The following is a 26,258-nucleotide window of genomic DNA, read 5'->3' as shown; positions in this document are numbered from 1 at the left end:
TTCTTACCCTTCTTAGAAGTATTTGATATCTGCTTAGATGACTCGAGGGTTACAAAACTAATTTGATGTCACTGCCCAGTGATACGGACCTCCCACTGGTCTTGCCTCATCCAGTTCCCGGCTGAAAAGAATAAGCATCTCACAGCCTCCCTGCATTTCTTCTTCTTCTTGTGCAATTGCTTTTATCATCAGAGTAAACCATCCCTTGGTATTTCTAACCCTCCCAGTTTCCACTGGCAACTGAACAAATCCGTTTTCCTTTTTAGACTGAACATCAAAGTCCCTCCTGTGCCTTCTGGCTTCTCTCTCTCCTCCTTTTCTCTGTCCTCCTACTTCAAAACCACACTAAGCCATGTCAAATCTCATCACCACTCGTGCTCCACTCAGGATCAAAGTCCTTTTCAGTTTTCCTTGGCAATCACTCCTAGACCATCTTCTCTGAAGTCTTTATCAATTGTTTACATCAAAAGGCAATGAAAACCTTATTGACTAATGCTTGAAAAGGAAGTTCTCTTTAAGATCAGTCATATCAATAATGAGAAAGTCAATAGCCCAATCAAAAACATGGGTTAATGATCCAAACATTTCAAAGAAGATACATGGATGGCAAGTAAGTATATGAAAAAATGCTCAACATTTTTAATCTTTAGTAAAATTCACATTGAAGCCACAAATAGAAACCACTATACACCTACTTGAAAGGCACGAAGAAATACCAACACTACCAAGTGCTGGTGAAGATGTGAATTTACTGGACACTCACACTGCTCTTAGCAAAACAAAACAGCAGAGTCACTGGAAAATATTCTGTCAGCTTCTGATAAAACTAAACATCCACTTATCAAATGACCTCATCCAGTTCACCTATCCCTGGTGGCGCAGATGGTAAAGAATCTGCCTGAGATGCAGGAGACCTGGGTTCGATCCCTGGTTGGGAATATCCCCTGGAGAAGGAAATGGCAATTCACTCCAATAGTCTTTTAGCCTTGAGAATCCCATGGACAGAGGAGTCTGGTTAGTTAATTTCATAGACAGAGGAGCCTAGAGGGCTACAATCCATGGAGTCCCAAGGAGTTGGAGCAACTAACACTTTCACTTATTCAAGAAGATACAGATAGATGTGTCTGGTATATATTTCCTTCATTGTATTTATCACAGGGCTCTAGATTTCTGGATACTTTCATTTGTGTGTGTGTGTGTGTGTGTGTGTGTGTGTGTATAGGTGGCACTCCATATCTGAGGGTTCCACAACTATGGTTTCAACCGATCATGGATGGATCAGCAGAGAGCTGACTGTACTATATCATTTTATCTAAGGGACTTGAACATCAAGGATTTTGGTATCCATGGGGGTCTTGGAACCAATACCCCAGAGATGGAGCGATGACTGTATACATACATGCCTTATAGTAAATGGTGAGTCCTTTAAGGGTAACTATCCTGTCCTATATATCTTTTTATCCTTTGCTTATGTCTTAACACAAAGCTTGGCATCTGAACATTCACTGAGGCTGAATAAATAAAAGCATGAATGATATTTACCATGTGCTCCATTCCAGACAAGGCACTGGGAATACAGACCATGGAAGACATGTGGTCTCTGTCTTTAGAAACCCATCCAGCTAGAGAAACAGGCTTGACCAGAGAAAATGGTGAACACTACACTGTAGATGACTGACCACCAGCTGTGTTAAGTGACATGGTCATAAACAGCTCTCCGTCACCAGTTGCAGTCAGACAGGCTTGGGTTCAAGGTCTGATTCTGGCTTACAAGCTGTCACTTTGGCATGTTACTTGATGCTTCTGTAACCAATTTCCCTAATCTATAAAAAGAGAAGGTTAATGATGGTGTTGTTGAAAGGCAGTCTTGACAGTCAGCTGGTAGGTATCAGTACAGTGCTACCACAGTAAAACTGATGAAATTCTTCCATAGCAAATGGCAAATAGGTGCAGTTTTGAGCCTCCCAAGTGCTGTTCCCCACCAGGAACCTTCCTCAAAACCTCCCTACAATTCACCACCAAAAGAATAACCTCCAGGACAGCAGGTAACCTTGGGGACCCTGTCTGCCCACACCACAGCTGGCTGTTCTAACTGCTCCATGCCTGTGTTGTAGAGCAGTGATGTGAACATCACCTGTTAGGAGATCATGCATGCAAAACACCAGATGAGGAGCAGACACTGCTCTCAATAAATGCTGGCTGTTGTGAAAGTCCAAGGGAGGCTCTTCCAAATTGAATCATACCTGACAATTCAAAGGGATTTGACAGGGAGACGAAGAGATCACGAAAGCAAAGCAGAAAAAGATTATGAGGGGTGGGGGTGGGATGAGAAAGAGGTAACAGTGAGCAGACTGTGCCAGGAGGAGAGGGAGACATGGACTGGAAAGCAATGAAAAGTAAGGTTGAGCAAAGGTAGGTGGGACCATATTATGGGAAGACTCTGAAATGGGTTTAGGTTTGATGGAGTGGGAAATTGTACATCACTCTTCCTTCAACTGCTAAAGCACCTGCAGCAAAACCGCTCCCATGACCTTCATCACAACGATATACTATCCTCTGTATGCACACATGCCTGCCACTGAACTCGGAGCTCCCTAACTGCACGGAAGGGACTCTGCTCATCACCATGCTGGGAGAAGGCCTCTCTGGAAATGAAGTCCACACAACGCCTACTGCTCCAAGCACCTGGGTGCACACCTCTCCTCAGATCCCCTGTCAATTCCCTCTGACAGGCCTCCTTCCCCCGCCTGCAGATCCTCACTAACCACAGATTATTATCTCCTTTTAATAAATACTCATGATCACAAATCCAAAGCTTATCAAGTAACCCCTGCTCATTTTCTTCCACATCGGGAGATGAAGCCCCTATGAGTGTTTGTCCTGCGTTACCCACCACACTACCTGTAGCTGCATCTGGCTCTTGTCAGCCACTCCCAGTCTCCAAAACTGGCCCCATCAGATCTGATAGTGCCTTGATTCCTAGCCTACACTCCAAGATTCTACACCGAGCCTCCCTCCTCATCCTGTGTTCAGACCCAACCTAAGTCACACATAAAACCAAGCTTTCATGCATAAAATCTCATCTTTAAGCAATCACTATTGGCCTTTCATCGACCCAGGATCTGCCTTTTCAAACCTTTAACCCCCACATTTGACAATGACATACTAAACTGATGGTTATCAAATTTCAACGAAGATTCCTGAAACAAAAATAATTTGGGGCCAAAAAAAAAGTGGGGGAGGATTTAATTCACTTCCTCAATTTAATTCCCTGTGATTATAATTATTATAGCCCCCCACAAGTGTAACATGCAATTTCTCAATGATTTACACAAGCCTGAGATTAGAAATGGTCAGCCAAAAATATACTGGATCTCAATTTTGGCTAGAAAAGACGTATTACTTGGTGTACTGGTATATTCAGCCATGCCCTCTGGCTGCCAAGCTACAGGTGGTCATTGCAAGGGATGAGTCTAAAATAGCACTAAAGCTTGTGAATTTAGATTCAAGAAGTAGTGAATTTAGACGCAAGAAGCAGCACATTCTAAACTAGTATAGAACTTTTTCATTTATAGCACTACAGCCATACTAATTCAGAAGTAGTTAATGTTTATCTGGAGAAGGGAATGGCAGTAACGTATATACACCCCTGGGGCTTCTTCCACTCTCTTGTAAGGACAGTTATGCTTTTTCTCCTGTCAGATGCCACTGGAATAGAAGCAACAACTATGTGTCTGCCCTTTTCCTACTCCAAAACTACAAGCCCTCTCCTCCTCCTCCCTGTTTAATAATAAACAGCACTTCAGTTTTCCCTCGTCAAACCCTGAAAGACAGGAGTGGGATTATAACACACAAAGGCCAATTTAACCTCTGAATACACTCATCAGGACTCTAAAAGTACATGTCTGTGAGTGCTTAAAAAACGCCCAGATGAAACTATCGTGCAAAACGAAGCAGCAGGAGACAAGGGCTAACTACCAGGCAGGAGACAAAAAGACAAAGGGCAGGAAACGCAGGCACAGCCCAGAGCGCAGGTGTCCCGTCAGGGTGCCAAGGGGCTGACGCGGGAAAGCGGCCTGAGGAGCCTGCGGGCCCCTCAGGATCGCCGGCTGCTTGGCTGGATGAGTCCCCCCGCCCACACACCAAAGAGGGAGGTTTTCATAAGATTCCTCATGCCATAAATGACAAGAATGCACAGATCTCTCCAAAGACCCAGAGTCTAATTATTCAACTGAGATGAGCTGCTTGCAGCACAGGGAACTTCAGGTTTATCCTCCAAATATTAGGTTTCTGATTTCTCAGAACAAAAGCTCTTTAAAATAAATTAACTCAGATCGCTACTTCGGGCAGAACAGAGGGTCAGATGTCGACAGGAAATCTGCCAGTACTGGACAAGTAAAACTGCTGGACAAAATACCCAACTATGGCTGAGCTGGCAACGGGTTACGGGAAACTCTGAGAGGCCAGACACCACCCGAGAGCGTGAATCCAGGGAAATGAGTTGGCACCACAAGGGGTATTTGCCCTGAAGGGATATCTGCCATTTCTGGATGCCTAGATTACAGGTTGGAACATGCTGCGGGGGGCACAGGGACAAACCCACGAGCCAGACGAGGTGAGAGGTCCCACGTCACACCACACAGCAACACTTCAGGAGGTGACGCCAGAAAACCACCCGACAGACAGACTATGCAGATACGCGCCTGTGTCAGCTTGGGCTCTGGGTAAACATGGAGTTACAGTAACAAAAATAATCTGGGGTATTTCTAATTATAAATCCGCCTTTAGGCAGTTTCAGCAGCCAAATTAAAAAATACCTGAGAAAGGGAAGAAAGAAAAACACCTGAGTGACCAGAACAACGGCAACTCAAATTTAAAGGTAGGCCAGGATTGTTAGTACCCTCAGAAACTGGTTAAAAGCAAATACAAAGGCCTCTGGAGGAATGTATCTTAAAAACTGGATCTGAAGGAATTCTAGAAACAAAATTCTGGTGAACATTTACTCACAGTCTGAAAGCATACAATGTACAAGGCCACTGGTCACAATCAGAACAAAAATCAGACTGCGGCCTCAGTCCAGTAACAACTGCATGTTGTTCTGCTCTGTATCTTACGATTCTAGTCTATCGAACGCATGTGAATAATGATGACACTGAAATTACGACTAATTGATGAAAGACCTAAAGACTAGGGAGAGATGAAAAAAATAAAAACAGAACTTTGAGATATAAAAATATGTAATATTTGAAAAGGGTAACCCCAAAAATGATAGCAGGTATGGTAGAACTCAACAGAGAATTAGTAAACTAGCCCCATGTGCAACACAGAGAGACAAGGAGCATATGACAGAGAAATTGAGAGAAAGTGTGACAGTTGTCTAACCACACTTACAAGAATCCCTTGGACAGAGGAGCCTGGTGGGCTGCTGTCCATGGGGTCGCACGGAGTTGCACACGACTGAAGCGACATAGCATGCATGCATGCATTGAAGAAGGAAATGGCAACCCACTCCAGTGTTCTTGCCTGGAGAATCCCAGGGATGGGGCAGCCGGGTGGGCTGCCGTCTGTGGGGTCACACAGAGTCGGACACGACTGAAGTGACTTAGCAGCAGCAACCATACTTATATAAAATGAGTACTGGAGAGAGGCAACAAAGAGAAAAAAATGACGAAGAAGCTTCCAAAAGGCAAGAACATGAGTCCTCCCATTCCACTAAATCCCAAGCAAGATAAATTTTTAAGATCCAAGAAGAAAAGAAAGATTACCTATTAAGGAACGGGAACCAAGCCAATCATCAGCTGATTTATCAACAATCAGCAAGGGAAGTCAGAAGACTATGGAACAAAGCCTTTCAAATGCTTACCAAAACATTAGTTGTCAAACTACAACTGTGCACCCAGGAAAAAAAAAGTCAATGAACTCGAGACCCTCACCACCAGATTTTCTGGAAGTGGCACTTAAAGAAAAAATTATCCCAAAGAGACTGTCTAAAATGCAAGTAGTAATGGTGAACAACAAAAACAAAAAAGGGTCAATATGTGAGAAGATCTAAATAAGCATTAATTATATGAAGGAATTATATAATATTTAATTTATAGAATTAAAGTTTTTTTCATTGAAATGTTGAAAAATAACAGCCCAGACCTCTGGAGGGAGCGATCCAAATGTAAGCATCCTACAGCCTTATGCTATTTTGGTTGGAGGTAAAAATACTGAATACCTTTTGCCTTTGTTAATTTAAATACACATGTTATTTGGGGCTAATCACTAAGAACAGCAAAGAAGTATATCATCAAAAGCACTTTGTGAGGAGGGAGGAAAGAACAGCAGAAAAGAAACTAAATCTAAAAAGTAGAACAAAAAAAAAAAATCAAGTACAAATAAAACAAAATGTCAATTAAACATTAGATCATCCTACATGGAAAATACTTAGATAGTTTTATAAATCCAATCTTACACAAAATTTTCTCAAGAAAGGAGAGAAGGAACACCCCACCATCTTATTCTATTATGTTAACATCACCTTAATACCAAAATCATAACAAAACAGTATGAGAAAACACCAGTCTCACGCACGAACACAAACTGAAAGATTAAAAAAGACATCAAGGCCAAGTGACGTTTATTATATGAATGCAAGTTTGTTCCAACATTCGCAAATCTTTTAATATAACTCCCCACATTAAAGATAAAAGAAAACCATATGATCAAATCATATGATCCAATTCAATATATGTAGAAGATACTTTTGGCATTCAAGCAATAGAGGAGATCTCCTTTAACCTGATAAAATAAGAGTGAAGTCGCTCAGTTGTGTCTGACTCTTTGTGACCCTTTGGACTGTAGCCTACCAGGCTCCTCCATCCATGGGATTTTTCAGGCAAGAGTACTGGAGTGGGCTGCCATTTCCTTCTCCAAGGGATCTTCCTGACCCAGGAATCGAACCCGGGTCTCCCGCATTGTAGGCAGATGCTTCACCGTCTGAGCCACCGGAAAGTCAACTTGATGAAGGCTAACTACAAAACACAGCAAATGTGGTGCTCAGTGATTAAAGGCAAAACTCTTCTCAAAATAAGGAACCAAACTCACTAATATTAATCTGTCTCACAATGAGCTGGGGACCCCAGGCAATGCAGAAAGCCACAAAACTTACAGATATGAAGGTTAGAAAAATAATGTCTCCCCACAATATAATTTTCCATAGAAAACCTAAAAGAATTAGACAACTTACCAGAATTAATAAGTGAGTTGAGTAGTTTCAGTGTACAAAAAACATGCAACCTCATTTTTTTTATGAACGCATGTTTGAAAATGAAATTTCAGGGACAATTCTACTACTAACGCAACCAGAAATATAAGGCCAATAGGTCTCACAAAAGATCCACAAGAACTTCATGAAGATAGTTATAAAAATGTATTAAGACATGAAAGACCCAAATAAATAGAGGGACATACTTATGGACAAGAAGAGTCAGTATCAAAAAGATGCATATTCATCTCAAAATTATATACTGATTCAATGCAATAATCAAAATTCCATGCAGATTTTTTTTAAAGGTGTGACAAGTTGATTCTGTAATTATATGGAACTGCAGCTGAAAAAAGTGGAATCGCCTACCAAGATCTACTGTATTAATACAATTACAGTTCTTAAGGTACTGACTCCAGGATAGAAACCATCATTAACAGGATAGAAAATCCAGAAACAGGCTTACATATATTTAGAAATCTGCATATGACAAATACAGTATCACAGTTCAAAGGGAGGGGGTGGAAGTGGAGTTTCTCAATAAACAGCACTGAGCCAGAAAGTTACCAATATGGAGAATATATAAAGTCACACCATACTCAAAAAATCAATTCCAGGTGCACGAGACAAATGTGAATGGAAGAGCCTTTAGAAAAGAAAACAATGTGAGGGCAATGGGATAGGGGAGGATTTCTTAAACAAGATAACAATTTATAAAAGAAGACATTGATCAATTTACTCCATATGAGTGGTTTTAAACTCTTGTGATGAGCTTATCTGTAAAAAGAAAAAAGTCATTTCATATAATAGAGTATGTCAAAAAATTTTCTAAAACAAAAAGCTTTGTGAAACAAAACTTACTGTTAAATACATGTGCAAAACTTGGATGTTTTCTTATTTCATTCAATAAAAACTTAATATTGACAGAAGACTCGTACAAAAGAGCCCTTAACTCAACTGTTAGAAGCAACCCAAATGCCCATCACCAGGAGAATGGATATAAAAACTGAGGTATATTCACAAAATGGAATTATATAAGAAGGAAAAATAAATGAATCCCAACTATGAAGCATCAGGGTAATCAGGGGCTCTCAAAGCGCTGTCCCGAGGCCAACGGCATCAGTATCACCTTCAAGGTTGTTAACTAGGCAAACTCTCCTCCCTAGATCTGCTGACTTATCCTGCAATGGGGCCCAGCAAGCCATGGTTTTAAAAGGCCTCCCAGGAATCTGATAGACCCGAGTTTGAGAGCCACTGCTACAAAGGGCAGAAAAGCTACTCTCAGAAGAAGACAAACAACATAACTTATTTTAAAAGTGAAAAAAAAATTGCTACTGAAGGAACAATGTTCAGAAGTACCAAAATACAAGGTAAAGCTATAAGGAGAAGTAGAGACTGACTCATACAAATTACTTTGTTGGAGGGAGAGGATAACGGGATGAGAAGGGCCACATGGAGTGCCTCTAAGACAAGGTAGTGTTTTACCCAGTTAGACAGTGGGCATAAGCATTTTGATTTTCATTATCCTTTATAAACTCTTCTAATGAACTATATTTTGTAAATATGATTTGTAACATATAAAAATGCAGGGCTGGAGTAGGAAAAAGGTTAAGAACAATTACGAACATACAATATAGCCCATATGAATTCAATTCTAACAAAAGGTCTAGAAAACAATTTAAGTACCTAGCAGGTGTTGAATATTTATAGACTATTAAATGTTTACAGTGATTCATATGCTTCTTCATTCTATTCTCCCCAATTTTTCCATAATGCAAAAAACAATCCAAGAAGAAATATTTTTATAGAAAGTATAAACAAATAGTCTATAATTTGGTGCCCACTTCACCATCACTCCCATCTTGAAGCTTAATCTTTTTTCCAGACTTGAAATTCAAATCTTAACTAAACACACAGTATAGCCTAAGGGAAGACATGGGTTTTCAATTCTGGTTTCAAAATGTATTTTTCTCCAATTTTCCAAAAACATTTCCATGGAACGCTGTTCAGTTCTGTTTAATTACTTTTCACACCTAGGTATCAAGGTACCTAGCCAGTAAGAAGTGATTTTTTAAAGTGAAAGCAAAAAAAAGAAAAAGAAAAACCAAAAGGTTATCTATGTAAGGTTTAATATTAAGTAAAACAAAAAACCATACAAACAAAACATGTAAATCATACAGGGACTACCCTAAGAAACTCATTTGTTTCTAATTCATTTTCTCCATTAGCAATATGTTTTTAAAAATCACGAGAGAATAAAGTATCACTCATATAAATTAATTCTTATCTATCTGCACCATGGGACTCAGAAGGCTGGCTTTAATATCCAAAGAAAGGCAATTATGCACGATGAGCGAAGGAGGTGGTTCAAGGTCACACTGCCAAGAAATGACATATTCCAGTGGATTCAAACCACCCTCTTCAAATTTTGGCATCCTTTGGTGTAAAAATAAAACCGAAGTTCATTGAAAAGCAAAGCTTGCCACCTGCTGCCCAATGGCAAAATCATAAAAGTTCAACTTACATTCATGTGTTTTGACTTGAACCCTTTTATGAACTGATTGGTATGGATATTTGTGTTTTCTGTATTCATTAACTCATACCAGTCTTTTTTTTTTTTTAAAGAATGTCAGCCCCAGCTTTTAACCAAATACTATTTCAAACCCTCTACAAAAATCAGCTACAACCGGTGCACCTAAAACAAAAGGAAAAAAAAAACAACTTCCAAACTATCATACATGTTGTGTATATAATAAATCGACCAAACTGCAATTGTGTTTATTATCATATCCAGACCAGGGAAGAATTCCTTTGAAAATGTGCCAGCATTGTCCCAGGCTTCCATGGCCTGTCATCATTCTAGAGAATATGGAATACTAAATCCATTTTCTGATCCACACAGACGTTAAAAACCAAACATTAACAGTTTAACTGCAGTGTATATACATTTTTATGATAAAGTTTTAGGTAGCAACCCCACTAACCAAAAAGAAAAAACTCACCTCCAAGATTTCACCTGTGCTTTGTCAGTGCTAAACATTTAAACTCCTAAGTATCTTCATTATATTAACTTCAACAAGCATTTCATAGGTTAAAATACTTCCAATAATTTTTCATTTGAATTCATTCTAAGAAAATCTGAGAAGTAAAGCCATTTTCCCCCTTAAACAAAGACAACAAACCTACCAATTTTGCCTCATCCTTCAAACTCCATAGATTTGTCTATCCAGGCCTCTCATCCCATAAAGAAAAAAAACAAGAAGACAGATACAAAGCATTCTTAGGAAGAAAGTGGACCTTTGAATTTATAGGTTAAACACCATCTGAGAGAAAAAGAGATGTCCTGAAAATTCATCACAAGTCAGACCAAGAGAGACAGAGTGTAAGGACCCCGCCATATATGTGCCTTGCACCCAGAAAGCCAGGCAGGCGCAGGGGCTCCTGGGAGCTTTACAAGAAGCAGTCTCATCACACCACATGGATAACTCCTGAGGCCCCTTTGAAATACAACTTTAAAGGCTTCTGTCTGTGGAACTTGTCCATATGCAAAATAATTAAAGTTTTTTAGTTGTCTGGAAACTGCTTTAAAGCAGTCAATAAAAAATAATTCATTTTCAAGATAGATGGCACCATAATGTTACACAATTTTCCAGTGTGCATTTTTTCCCTAAACACTAGAGGCAGTGTCTCCATACAAAAGGAAGCCAGGCCAGCTGAAGCCAGCTAGCTAGCATTCAGATTCTGCTCTTCCTGGGAAATCTCCCACATATAAAATGCCCTCCTTCTTTTCTGTGGTTGGCTTACCCTTCAAAAACTCTACAGAAGCTATTAACTCATGCACTATCCATGCTCAAAGCTTCTAATCAGGCAAAAATCTCCTTTCTCATTTAATTGCCCACACCTGCAGTGGTTTGAGATTGAAAGGCTAGATAGGGGTTAGTTACATCTTCCCACAGTACTGAAGACAAGTCAGAAGGGTGCCTGGGATGATGTAACAGAAAGCTAATCAGCTAATTAACCAATTTCAGGCTTCTAACACCAGAACTGGACTTTGATGGAACAGGTCAAATATTTGATTTAATATCAGTAGAGGGAATTGCATTATAGATGTTTTGCCCTATAAAAATATAACTCTTTACTAAAAACAAATAAAAATTTAACTTCTCATCCTAGAAATACTAGAAAGAGAGGAGAAAAACATATTAGATATAGATTATTCACTGAAATTAAACAATTGTTTAGCCACTAGCATGGTACCTCTCACATAGTAAGTACTCTATAAATATTTGAGATTCAAAGTCACAAATCGTTCCCTTTGGTTTCTTGCTAAAGAATTCCTAATGGGTTGATCAAATCTTTACTTTATAAAAGATCATCCTTAATTGATTTGAACCCTAACGATGACATACATAAGTTTTTTGAAAGAAGCACTGGGTTTGGAAAGCATTCCCAATTCTGTGAAAGAAAACACTACTATCAAGTGGCATGTTGCTGGACTGATTACTTCACAAAGCAAATCATAAAACCTTTCCTAGCAACACTAGGCCTCAATAGCTAAATTAAACACCATATACAAGTGAAGTAAACAAAACTGCATTATTTAACACTGTAGAATATAATAAGACAATTGTTTCAGACTTTAGTTTTTTATGGTTGTTTAGTCTCTAAGTCATGTCCAACTCTTTGGGACACCATGGACTATAGCTCAACAGTTTCCTGTCCATGGGATTTCCCAGGCGAAAATACTGGAGTAGGTTGCCATTTCCTTCTTCGGGAGATCTTCCTGACCCAGGGATCAAACCCACATCTTTTATATCTCCTGCACTGGCAGGCAGGTTCTGTACCCCTAGCATCCCCTGGGAAGCCCTTCTTTACCACATCGTTTTAAATAATAACTAAGGATAATACAATCCAACTAGAAACTAGATAATGTGATCCAAGAAAGATATTTAAAGCCTATCATCATGTAGGTTGTTATATAGACCTTTGTGTGTGCACACGTGTGTGTGCATATACATGCATATGTATCAAAGACTCCTTTCCAGCTCATCATAAAGACATCATGGAAGATGTGGAATTTCAATCCTAGCAGAAGAGGCATATGCTGAATTGATCATTCCTAGCATAGCATGAAAACCACAGAGTAGATGCACAGAGATTTATGCTACAAGAGGCAGAGATAACATGAATGGCAAAAGCTGTTGAGCCAACAAAGGTAAAGGTAAAGAACTGGAGTCTGATGAACACCTGAAAAAGTAAAAAGGGACCTCAATTTTTGTACAGAGAGTGAAGCAATGTCACCAAATACGTTCTGAAATGTCAGCATGATCAACATAGAAGCAAAGAGAATCTGGTTCTGATTACAGGTGAATGAATTTGAATACGAGGATAGAGTGGAGTCAGAAGGAACTTTTCAAAGACAGCCCCACATTTTCCCATTCCTCACGTGGATACAACTATATATCATTTGATTTAACACATCTAGAGAGAGAGAAAGAGAGGAACATACATGTAATTCCTTAGCCTGGATCCAAAGGAACTATTTTCTTGACTTCTGCTCTATAGTCCTTCTGTTTTAAAGAAAATCAAATTTGCTCTCACGAAGTTACTATAAGGGGGAGGTAGACTCAGCTTCTTCAGGCAGTTTTCTACAATCCGCCCATCAACCACAGGCCTCCCCTCCCACGTTCACAGCACCCTGCCTGATCTCACGTCCCACAGGCAGGTCTTATATTTCTCTAGTGACTAATATCTCTTATTTCTCAACACAAAAAGATCCTCTCCCCAATTTTCAGGGCTTTCTATAACCTGGATCTGCCCATATCATCCTATTTCCTGGGCTTCCCTGATAGGTCAGTTGGTCAAGAATCCGCCTGCTATTCTTCAGTCACCTGATGATCTCCTTGGGAAACAGGAGACTCATTCCCACCATATCTTCCATCTTGTTATTTTCCTTTACTTAAAAGCCAGCTTTGCCTTTATTATTCTAAGTCCCTCAGATTCTAGTACACTTTCATTTACTCCAGTCCCCATTGATAGCCCACCTACTCATTCTTCACTTGAATTTATACTTTACCAGTCAATTGGGTAACTATTTAACTATATTATTAACTATTTGATCAGCATTTTAGCATGATCCCTCTAACTGGAGTGCCTAGAACTACAGTGCCTACTGTGCCTAGAATAGTACCTAGCACATGGTCAGTACCCAATAAATCTTTGTCTACAGACTGAATGAATCAACTATAGCTAATTAAAGTTCTGGATTGTGGAGGTGGGAACAGAGCTTCTAACTTCATTAAGGAAGATGAGCCTGGGTTAAGGCAACCAATTCAAAATTCTCAATAACTATTTAGGCTTGGATAGTTATAGATGGTTCACAAGAACCAAAAGATGTCTGTCTTTGTCAATTGAAAAGCCTCTCGTCAGACATTAGAATTCCAAAATAAATTACCCAATGACTCACAGACTATATTCTTGTCCTCATGTACAAGTGGGAATTTTCAAAAATCCAATTTAAGAAATTTCTCCCAAATTGGGGCATAAAAAGATTCAATATATACTAATAACATTCTTTGCATTCTTTCCACCCCTCTTTGAGAGTTCTTGAAATGTTTAACAAAGGGATTGTTAATATGAAAAAAGCTCTTATAAATTAAAAAATATATAATTATAGGAACATGCAGTATAAATTACATGTAATTTAAATTGGCAAAGGATGTAAATAGATTCTTCACATAAAAATACAGAGGACTAATAAACGTGGGAAATGTTCTACCTCAGCTTAAAAAACTAAGAAGAAAAAATGAAATTATTCTGTGAGCATGTGATAATTTACGTCATAAGAAAAGGGAAAGAAAGGGAAGTCACTCAGTTGTGTCCGACTCTTTGCGACCCTATGGGTTGTAGCCTACGAGGCTCCTCCATCCATGGAATTTGCCAGGCAAGAATACTAGAGTGGGTTGCCACTTCCTTCTCCAGGGGATCTTCCCAACCCAGGGATCGAACCTGGGTCTCCCGCATTGCAGGCAGACACTCTACCATCTGAGCTACCAGGGAAGCCCAAAACCAGTAAGACTTTACAGACTATAATTTACTTATCAGTCTTATTTGACAATGACCACATTTACTCTGTTCAAAGCATTAAGGATCTGAAACAAATATACATATCACAAATAATACATCATATCACTTCCACACAAAAATCACATTAATACAAAACAATATGGCAGCAAGAAATTAATCAAGGAGACTGCAAAGTGATTCAACCTTGCATAAAATATTTCTAATATACGCACATTAAATTTTACAATTATTTGGATTCCCAGCTCCCCTTTCAAGACATTAAGCTAATTAAGTTGTGAAATGCTTGCCTCATCCATGAAATTAGTTTCTTAGACTTTTTTTTTTTATTCCTTCGAACAGCTTACTTAAACCAGGAGATAAAGCGGAACCACAGGAATGGAAGAGAAACAGAGAGAGAAAAAAAGTTCCCCAAAAGACCAAGAAGGAAAATGGTCATTTGTACCCAGGGAATGAGAAATGGGAAAGAGAGAATGCCTCCTTTCAAATTTCTTTTCTCTGAGTAAAGTGCATCCTAATCTCCTCAAAATGCCCATGTCATCTTCCTGTTTGAGTTAAGAACATCCTTCCTAGAAATATAATTAGGAAGGATTAGCTGGTTCATAAAGAGGCTTTGAACAAATTAAGAAAGAATGATGTCTCACGTTAGGTTCTGTCCATCAACTTTCCAAATACCAACACTTGGCAAAACACCAACATCAGGCAAAAAAAAAAAAAAAAAAAGAGGCAATGCTTTAAAGCAATAAAAGTGATACCCATGTCAAGAAAGCCCTAACATGAAGAATTTTTTTAAAAAATAACCTCTGTACCTGTATCAGTCTAGCTAATTTTTTTTAAATTTAGGAAGAGTTTCTACATTGGTAACTTACTATATTGAACTATCACATTTTCTTCATGAGACAACACACTGATTAAATGAATCTTGATTGTTTTGAAAATAGCTTTTTGTCCAATAAGAGTGGTTTGCTTGAGATTTCATGCAACAGCTAAAATTTTTCACTCTTCCATCCTTTCTATTTATATTCAGGCTTCAAAATTACTGTGCATATTGTTTTTTATTATTTGGTAAAAAAGAGTCATGGGCTTCCCAGGTGGTGCTACTGGTAAAGAACCCACCTGCCAAGGCAGGAGATGTAAGAGACACAGGTTTGATCCCTGGGTCAGGAAGATCCCCTGGAGTAGCAAATGGCAACCCACTCCATTATTCCTGCCTCGAGAATCCCACGGACAGAGGAGCCTCGAGGCCTACAGCCCACAGGGTCACAAAGAGTTGGACACAACTGAAGTGACTTAGCACACACACACACAGTCAGACCATGGCGTATAAACAAGGGCAGGAAGAGCACGGACTAAGAGGTCAGCTTCAAGTCACAGGTCACTGCCACCTTCCTGTGAGATTCTGGGTAAGGTTCTTGCCCCCTTAAGCAATAAAACTTTATGGTCTGTGCTGGGTGAAAAATGTGGGTGATGAAAAAAAAATCTGTACCTAATACACTCTTGTTCTATTTTCTGTTATGCTCAAATAACTTTCAAAAGGGACAAGTTGAATTATTCATCCCAAGGTTGAAATCCTATTCAAAGATACTGATAAAATATTTCTCCTGTGTTTTACTAAGAGCTAACTCCATGAATCACATCACTCTGGAACCATATGAACCCTGAAAAAAAAAAAAAAAAAATAGAAGTCTGCCTAAATGTCCTTGTTTACTTTCTATGAGAGTTGAGCCAATCCTGAGTCAGGTTCAAATCAATTAATATTTAATTAAGTACTCATGAGTACTTGAAGCTCATAAACTGGATTGATTTATAATGTCAGTTTCAGTAATTTCCCCAAGAGACTGGCTGCCGGGGCTCTGCTGTGACTTTCTTGTTTGTTAATGTGCCTTGTCTATTACAGGCACTCTAGGAAGTGTAAGGAGCAAGAAGACTCAGCACTGCAATGTCAAAAAGATAACAGCCAGATAACTAAGTGGAATCTGATCAGTGCAAGTTCCTATAACATGCAGAGATGTTGGGATGGGGTCCCATCATCACCTAGAGGTAGCACAGAAGACCAGGACGCCAGGACTGAACGACTGTCCTGGAACAGTAAGTGGGATGACTCAGTGAACTTCTGCCTACTCTGATCAGTGACATATTGAACTTATCTGTTCTGATTATTTTGAGGAAACTGAGGCAGCTTAGAAGATGGGTTAATGCCTGCATTCCTGAGTAATCAGACTTTTCGATTCCGAGCAGTTGTAATACCACCTACATTTATTTGCTTGCCAAGTGAGCACTGTACCTGGTAGAGTAAATCACACAAACAGAAATGAATGCTACCAAGGGAGGAGATGGGAAGATGTGGTGCCAGGAAAGCATCTTTCAGGGAGTAAGGTATTGGGGAATGCTTTCCCTGGGAAAACAGATCAGTGGAACGAGGTGTTAACAAGAAAGAGGAACATGTATGTGCACACGTGGCTGCAGACAGAGAAAATGTGTCCAGAAGAAGCTGGGCAGAACCGGGGAGCTGCCTGTGACACAGGTCGGGAAAGGTGAGACCGTGGCGGCCCCTCCCCGAGGAGTGTTGTGTGTTCAGTCGCTGAGTCATGGCCGATTCTTTTGAGACCCCAGGGACTGTAGCCCACCAGGCTCCTCTATCCATGGGGTTTTCGAGGAAAGAATAATGGAGGTTACCACTTCCTCCTCCAAGGAATCTTCCCCAAAAGAAGTGAAGTCTCAGTCATGTCTGACTCGTTGTGACCCCATGGACTATAGACCCTCCAGGCTCCTCAGTCCATGGGATTTTCCAGGCTTGACTACTGGAGTGAGTTGCTATTTCCTTCTCCAGGGGATCTTCCCGACCCAGGGGTCAAACCCGGGTCTCCTGCATTGTAGGCAGACGCTTTACTGTCTGAGCTACCAGGGAAGATCTTCCCAAGCCAGGGATTGAACCCCGCGTCTCCGGCATTGGCAGGCAGATTCTTTACCACTGAGCCACCGGGAAAGCCCCATCCACTAAAGAACTAATCTTTTCCCACAGAGCACTGAGAAGCCAGTGAGACTCGTGCAGAGCAAGAAGATAGACTCACATTCTGAAAAGATCCCTCTACTCTGAACTAGACCTCATACTTCAGAAAGACCCCAGCACCTGGCATTCAGGGGACAGTCAGAGCCTTTCCACCCACTTGTGGAAAAGCCCCCCGACTCTGATGGGTACCAGAACATTCTCCAATCCATGATTTAACTTCACCCAGTCCTTCTGGTTCCTCCTGCTATCCCCGATAAACAGTCTGTCCAAAAACTGCAGTTCTAAAAACTGAGGGACATTTTTTCTGTACCATTTTTCTGAGGGTTTTCTTTTCTCCATGCAGTTTAAGTAGAGTTTCTACTTAAAACTTCTTTTCTGTGGACCCTAGGATCAGCTCTTTCTGCTAGGTCATCTCTAGTATGATTAACAGATAAATAGGTAAAAAATATACTCAACTTAGAAAGCCTCAGTGAAAATATACTATCTTGAGGCATATTTGCCACACAAGTTATTTAACTCAGATTTTTATTTCCAACTCACGCATATTTTGTATAATGTGAGGTGTACTTGTCACCTCCCTCGCAGAGGCCTCACATCTTACAGGTTCTTTAGCCTGATCCCAGGCAACTCCAGGGCAGAGAACTGTTACAAAAATTTAGTCTTTATAATTTAGTCTACACTTTTCTCAAACACAAACAAACGCTTAAGCCAAGAAAAACAAGGAAAGAAGATTTAGCGCAACCCCAGAGGCACCTTGGAAGGATTCACGGGTAGTATCTGTGGGATGCCAAATGTATCCAAATGTAAAAGGGAATCTTTAATCTGCACAACCCACAGTCAGGTCCTGAGCATCATTCTCATGCTTGGCATCCACCACACAGGCCAGGCCTAAAGCTCATGGGTCCCACATGTGAGCCAAACTATGTTTTGTTCCAACTGCTTATCAGTGAATGCATGTGCGTTTCAATCCCAGTTCCATTGTCCATTCGCAGCAAGTGCTCTGACAAGTAATTAATTCAACTTTCAATGCATAAATTTATTTCAATGCAGAAGAGTAATCACACGGGAAACACTTTTTCGGGCTCAAGGGCCCCAGTCTAATTGTTGAAGGGAAGGGTATTCCTAGCCCTCTCCCCACTCCTCCCCCCATCGGCCCACTCCTTCCTCACTCCCCCCCCGCCCCCCAAGAAAGTTGCAATCAGAGTCCACAGGCCACTTTGTCTAGTGGGTGGGACCATTATATGTCAACAGTGGGGTTGACTTTTCAACCCCTCCTTCCAGGAGGCTAAGAGCATGAGGACAGCCAGCCCCTCCTGGTCCCTGCCACCTCTAGGCTCTTGATCTGATCTTCCTCTCCCTTTCATCTAACACAAACGGCTGAGTGTGCTTGGCCCAAGATTTCTGAGAACACTGGGGGCCACATTCAGGCCTTCAATGTATGTGGTGTTTCCATCGAACATTATATGAGTCCTAAGGGCTGTCTCTGCTCTTCACTAAAGAATACTGTGATTACCTACCATCCCTCTGATGATGGCTCACTCAAGAGTAGCAGAGAAGACTGCCAGAACAAGACCAGGTCCCTGGTAAAAGACTGTGGCAGCCAGAATAACAGCCCCCTGTAGTGTCCACATCCCAATTCCCAGAACCTCTATGTTAGGTTACATGGTAAAGGGGAACCAGAGTTGCAGATGAAATTAAAGTGGCTAATCAGCTGACCTTGTGATGGGGAAATTGTCCTGGACTATTCTGATGGGCCCAATGCCATTACAATTGTCCCTAAAAGTAGAAGAGGGAGGCAGAAGGAAGAACCAGAGAGTGGCAGTGAGATGGACTCAGTCCAAGATGATCAGCTTTGATGATGGAGAAGGGGCCACGAGACACAGAATGCAGGCAACCTCTAGAAGCTGGAAAGGGCAAGGTAAGATTCTCTTAGAGCCTTTGGAAGGAAGGCAGCCCTGCCAGCATGGTGATTTTAGCCCAGTGAGACCCATTTCAGACTTCTGACCTCAGAATTATGAGAACAGATTTGCACCATTTGAGTCCCTAAATTTGTGGTCATTTGTTATAGCAGTGATGGTGATGATAGTTGCTGAATCCAACTGTTGCAACCCCATGGACTGTAGCCTGCCAGGCTCCTCTGTCCATGGGATGTCCCAGGCAAGAATACCAGAGTAGGCTGCCATTCCCTTCTAGGAAACTAATAAGAATGCCATCAAAGGAAGAGGCAGAATAAAGAGGCTAACTTCACAGACTGCCTAAATTTGAATACTGACTCTACACTTACTAGCTGAGCGCATTTAGGCAAATTATTTCATCCTCCTGCATCTGAATTGCCCCATCATATGAAGTGGGGATAATAATGATAATGTCTATCTCACACTCCTTTGAGAGGGTTAAATGAGATAATACAGAAAAAATAATAATTTTAAAAGCCACCTAGCACAGAATAGACAAACAATAAATATTAGCTATTATTATTATACTGCACCAAAAACCATCCTAATTTCCAGCAATTAAACTGGAGAGCAAACTATCCCAGCACTTGCCCTTTTCAATTGCAAACTTTTGAGTTTCCACAAAATTTCTTATATGCCTTTGACCAGAACATAAACCCAGGCATTCACTGGTTCTATCTCAAAACCACTCTTGGCCAAGGCTTCCTCATGGGACCCAGCAGTGTGCAGACAGTGTGTGGGACAAAGGGACTACGCTGACTCTCCCCCTGCCTCTCCACCCCCACTCCACAGTCTACTCTTCCTGCCAAGCTCTGCTCAGGAGGAAAACATTGCTTCCAGTTCCTCAAACACTCTCTCACCCCATCCCTCTCCTCATGTGACTGTTTTTCTCAAAAAGCCAAACAGCACTGACCAACAGAAATGAACATGATCAAACTTCACATGATGGATCATGACCTCCTTCTCCTTGACGTTGCTACATCGAGTTGGGCTGGTTTTTCTGATGACTTAGTTCACAAAGGTCTTTTTTGGAATTTGCATATGTTCACAGCATTCTTCAGAAGAGCCAAAAACTGGAGAAGTTCCAAACATCCATCAAGTGCAGAACAAATAATAAGTAGCAGTATATTTATGTGATGGAATCATCTTTGGAATATAAGTGTGAACTACAGCCACACACAATTATGCAGATGAATCTCATACATCACAGTGAATGAAAAGATACACACCGTGAGATTCAATTATTGTTGTGGTTGTTGTTCAGTCACTCAGTCATGTCTGACTCTTTGCAACCCCATGGACTGCAGCACACCAGGCTTCCCTGTCCTTCACCATCTATCATATGGTAATGTATATGTTTCAATGCTATTCTCTCAAATCTCCTTCTCCCACTGAATCCAAAAGTCTGTTCTTTACATCTGTGTCTCCTTTGCTGCCCTACACATAGGATTGTTGGCACCATCTTTCTAGATTCCATGTATATGCATTAATATACAGTATTTGTCTTTCTCTTTCAGATTTACTTCACACAGTATAATAGGCTCTAGGTTCATCCACCTCATTAGAACTTACTCAAATGTATTCCTTTTTATAGCTGGGTAATATTCCACTGTGTATATATACCACAGCTGCCTTATCCATTCATCTGCTGATGGACATCTAGGTTGCTTCCATGTCCAAGCTATTGTAAACAGTGCTTCGATGAACACTGGGATACATGTGTCTTTTTCAATTTTGGTTTCCTCAGGGTATATACTCCAGTGGGATAGGTTGGGTCATAGTTTTAGTCCTTTTTTTTTTTTAAGGAATCTCCACACTGTTCTCCATAGTGGTTGTATCAGTTTGCATTCCCACCAACAATGTAAAAGGGTTCCTTTTGCTCCACACCCCTTCCAGCATTTATTGTTTGTAGACTTTTTGATGATGGCTACTCTGACCGGTGTGAGATAATACTTCACTGTGGTTTTGATCTGCATTTCTCTAATAATGAGCGATGTTGAACATCTTTTTGTGTGTTTATTAGCCATCTGTATGTGTGAAGTATCATTTCTTTAGACCTTTGAAAGTGGAACCCATCATTCTCAAGGTGGACTTTAAAGGGCCTTCCCTATATTTACAAAATAACTGGTGTAGTGTAAGCTCACTTGATAAACAGAGAACACAGGTGAATTATGGCAGTCTTAAAAGAATCCACAGTGTGGAGATTTCTTAAAAAGCTGGAAACAGAACTGCCATATGACCCAGCAATCCCACTTCTGGGCATACACACCAAGGAAACCAGATCTGAAAGAGACACGTGCACCCCAATGTTCATCGCAGCACTGTTTATAATAGCCAGGACATGGAAGCAACCCAGATGCCCATCAGCAGACGAATGGATGAGGAAGCTGTGGTACATATACACCATGGAATATTACTCAGCCATTAAAAAGAATTCATTTGAATCAGTTCTAATGAGATGGATAAAACTGGAGCCCATTATACAGAGTGAAGTAAGCCAGAAAGATAAAGACCATTACAGTATACAAACACATATATATGGAATTTAGAAAGATGGTAACGATAACCCTATATGCAAAACAGAAAAAGAGACTCAGATGTATAGAACAGACTTGTGGACTCTGGGAGAAGGCGAGGGTGGGATGTTTCAAGAGAACAGCATCTAAACATGTATATTATCTAGGGTGAAACAGATCACCAGCCCAGGTTGGGTGCATGAGACAAGTGCTCGGGCCTGGTGCACTGGGAAGACCCAGAGGGATCGGGTGGAGAGGGAAGTGGGAGGGGGGACCGGGTTGGGGAATACATGTAAATCCATGGCTAATTCATTTCAATGTATGACAAAAACCACTGCAATGATGTAAAGTAATTAGCCTCCAACTAATAAAAATAAATGGAAAAAAAATTAAAAAAAAAAAAAAGAATCCAACCCTGCAAAAAAAATGACAGAAAATGGATCATCAATGCCACTAGGTAAGTCCAAGCCCCCTGCCCTGGTCTGAGACAGGACAAATCTAATTCTTCCACAGAAACTAACCACTACCCTTTGAAACATCAGGACAGAAAATGGTGAGAATGGCCATCAACAGGCAAGAAAAGAAGACCAGATACATGTGAGCTCTTCGGATAGATTTGACATCCATATCCTGAGTGAAACCAGACTTCCTCCTCAAGCTCAAAAAGAGGTGACTGAGCACACTCTGTCCCGCGCAAGTGCCTGCTCCTTTCACAGCACAGATAACAGCTTCCCATTTGGCAAAGCAGTGGTCATTTGTCCTTATGTTCTCCAAACAACCGGAAGATATCAGCAGCTGAAGAATGCCCCTAACGACCTCCACCTCGTAGGTCCAAGGCTGGCGCCTGTGGCAGCCATCATGATTAACAAGGAAAAAGATAGATGCTTCCCACAAGTCAAAACAGCCTCACTGAGCAGCAGTGAGGGGTGAAAGCAAACTCTTGTGGGAAACTTCAACATACATGTAAAAAATGATACTGACAGGTGATGAAAAAGCTCTAGAAGTCTGAACAGTTTTGATTTTTGCTCCTCTGTGAAGTTCCTGGCCACAACACACAAGCATTAATGCCCTTCCACATCTAGGACTAAAGACAGATATTGCAGGTGCACCTGTGACCTAACAATAACAATTCCTCAGTAAATACTGAAGCTATATATAGTAAACAGATAGCTATATATGAACAACATCTATAGGATGCAATTATGAAAGGCCCCTGAAGTGTTCACATGGACTTTCCAAGGACTGCAGGATTATAAAGTGACTCAAAAGTTTAAAGAATGAGAAAAACGACTCCCAAAACTTATACACAGGAAAATGAGGCATCATTTGGTCTTTTCTTTAGCTCATGGAAGGTCCAAAGATGTGGCCTGGAAAACTGGAAAAAAGAACACCATAATAGTAAACTTCAATGAAAAGCATGAATGGAATTACCAGCTATTGCAACGACCACTGCCAGAATGCCCTGACCAAGGTCTTTCCAAACCCAATGTCTGGCCAAGTGGCCAGGTATGTAGCACTGATACCCACCTGCGTTTAGTCCCTGATAGGATACAGAGGATGATCTTGGCTATTCAGCCACAAAGCTCTGTCAGAAATCATCCATTCACCAAGTATCAACCATCAAAGATCTTGGAGACCCATGAAATTACCAAGAAATCTTTAAGAACAGCAGAATAGAAAGACTTCACATCCTCCCTCTCTCCCACAGTCCCAAGCCTAGATAATACCCGATTCTCGTTTTCTTTGCCTCCCACCAGTGATTAGGTGCCCTGGTGGCTCAGACGGAAAAGACAGTAAAGAATGCCTGCAATTGGGAGACCTGGGATTGATCCCTGGGTCGGGAAGATCACCTGAAGAATTAAAGGGCTACCCACTCCAGTGTTCTTGCCTGGAGAATCCCGTGGATAGAGGAGCTTGGCAGGCTACAGTCCATGGAGACACACAGAGTCAGACACGACTGAGTGACTAACACTAACACAAAAGGTCTTTAACAATAACTCCTGGGACTTGCCTGGTAGTTCAGTGGCTAAGACTGCACTCCCAATGCAGGGGCCTCAGTTCAATCCCTGGTTGGGGAACTAGACCGCACATGCCACAGCTAAAGATCCTAATGCCACAGTGAAGACTGAAGATCCTACACGTCGCAATGAAGACTGAGGATCCCACATGCCGCAACTAAGAGCTAGTGCAATCAAATAAATAAATATATTTATTAAAAAGTAGTTCCTGAGCTCACATCTTTCCTCTACATTACCAGCACTACTTCATCTGTTACAGAGTCACCCTCCAATTACCAATTACCACTAGTTCTAATCCATTTTATGTGCTATAACCAGATTAATCTCCTGAGGCAGAAGAAAAATCCTAGCAGTCTTCCTACTTGAATCTTTCTCTTTTTAGTTACTTTTTATTATAGAAAGTTTCAAAAATATATTTTAAAAAAAGTACTGCATAATAATTGTGTGCCTATCATCTAGCCTCAATAATTATCCCCTCAAGACTTGTTACCTCTATACCTCAACCCACTGGGTAATTTCAATCAAAGCTCAGACATCATATAATTTCATCTGTAAATAGTATTATTTCCCTTCCTTAAATAATGACAAGGTTATCATCCCAGCCCTCCAAATCAACAATCACTCTTCCATAGCATCAAATTTCCAGTCAATGTCAGCATTTTCATTATTGTCCTGTAAGTCATCATCATTGTCTTTTTCTTTCATTTGCAACTTGTTTGCATCAAGAGAGACATAATCTAAATATTGTGATTGGTTAATCTGCTTCTTAACCCTCTTTTAAGCTATTTAGGTTCCCCCTTCATTACTTTTTCTATTTTGTTTTGTGTCTTTTCAAAATTGTTTTGTTGAAATTGTAGTCTTTAACTTGGTTTTTAACCAACCTTTAACAAGTTTCATTACCACTAGTCTTCATTTATATCAAGTTTCAATTAAATGATATCCTAAATGTGGTCACTTTAAAATACATTCACGAATTCTTTGCCATTTCTCTCTTCAAGCAATGCAGCTTATTAATAACTACAGTCCCTTTGAGAGTGGACTCAGCTAAGTGACTCATTTCTAATGAGTGGAATAGGTGGAGGTGAAGGTGTCCATACAGGACCACAACGGGCCTGTGGCCGGGGGTTCACCTGCTCAGGAAGAAGCCGGCGGCCATGCTGTGAGGATGCTCAGGCAGGTCTGCGGAGAGTCCATGTAGAAAGAAAAGAAGTCTCTTGCGACAACCATGGCAACGAGTCACCTTGGCAGTGGGTTCTCCAGCCCCAGGCGAGCCACCCCTGCTGACGGCAACCTCACAAGAGACCCTGAGCTAGAGCTTCCAGCAAGCACCTCCTGGGCTCCTGACCCACAGACTGTCAGACAACAAACGTTTATCGCTTAAGGCTGCCACATTTGTGGGGACTTATTACACATCAGTAGACAACTAATACACCAGCCTTTCTGGTGTCACATCATTGTTTTTCCTAGAAATGCTCTTCTCCAGTTCTTTGTGTCCAAATTTAACCATCTTTTCAATGTCCTCCACGTCCTCCGTGCTCCAAAATCTGTAAATGATTATTCCTTCCTTCAATTTCCTAAAGAACTTTGTATCTGCTTCTAAGTCAAGCTGTCTAAAACCAATGTGGCCAAAGGTTAAACAAATTCATCTAACCCTCACCTGCCTAAAATGTGTAGTTTCAACATTACAGTTTTACTTAAGTCCCCGTTCCTCAAATAGGCCAGGCATACCCCTCTCTGGAGCTTCTGCCCCAGCCCCACACATCTCCAAGATCCACACCCCCACCTCCTCCTCACTTAAATATCACCTTCTCAAGAGAACCTTCCCTGACAGCCTATTTAAAGCCACCAGATCCCCCCCTCCTCCCCATCTCACACCCACCCACACTCCCTGCCCATCTTTGCACTTCTATTCTCTCCACACCACCAACCACAATCTAAGATATGCTTTAAATACAGCACTCATTATCTGCCCGCTTCCAGACTATAGGCTCCAGGAAGGAAGACATTATGCTTGATTGTTTCAGTGCTACACCCTGAGCCCCCAAACAATGCACAGTACCTACCATGCGGTCAATAAAAACCACAACGATCGAGACTGTAAATGATCAAGACCATAGCATCTCACATGGCACGTTAGGGATGTAACACTAACCACACTTTCATATTTTAGGTGTCTTTATGTCTACAAAAATTTTTATTTCTTTTTGGCCACACCTCTCAGTATGGTCCTCTCAGGGATCTTAGCTCCTGGACCAGGGATTGAATCTGTGCCCCCTGCAGTAGAAGCACAGAGTCTTGACTACTGAGCTGCCCAGGAAATCCCTGTCTACAAGCATTTTATGGAGCTTAATTAATTTCCTCCTTCACTAGATAAAAACAAAACCAAAGCCTGAAACACCCTAAAGTAAGCAATGGTAGGAAAGCCGC

General features: G+C 40.9%; 1 protein-coding gene and 1 non-coding gene across 7 annotated transcripts in view; both read right to left on the bottom strand.

Moving 5' to 3' along the window:
- The window catches only part of LTBP1 (latent transforming growth factor beta binding protein 1), a 434,653-nt gene that overhangs the window by 355,281 nt on the left and 53,114 nt on the right, over positions 1 to 26,258 (bottom strand). The window lies entirely within an intron of this gene.
- Positions 14,237 to 14,308, bottom strand: TRNAC-GCA (transfer RNA cysteine (anticodon GCA)). The gene has a single exon. It is a non-coding gene; the product is annotated as a tRNA-Cys (tRNA).

Source organism: Odocoileus virginianus, chromosome 2 (genome assembly GCF_023699985.2).
Source record: "Odocoileus virginianus isolate 20LAN1187 ecotype Illinois chromosome 2, Ovbor_1.2, whole genome shotgun sequence".
Classification (NCBI taxonomy): Eukaryota; Metazoa; Chordata; class Mammalia; order Artiodactyla; family Cervidae; genus Odocoileus; species Odocoileus virginianus.
This window is presented reverse-complemented; position numbering and strand designations above follow the sequence as displayed.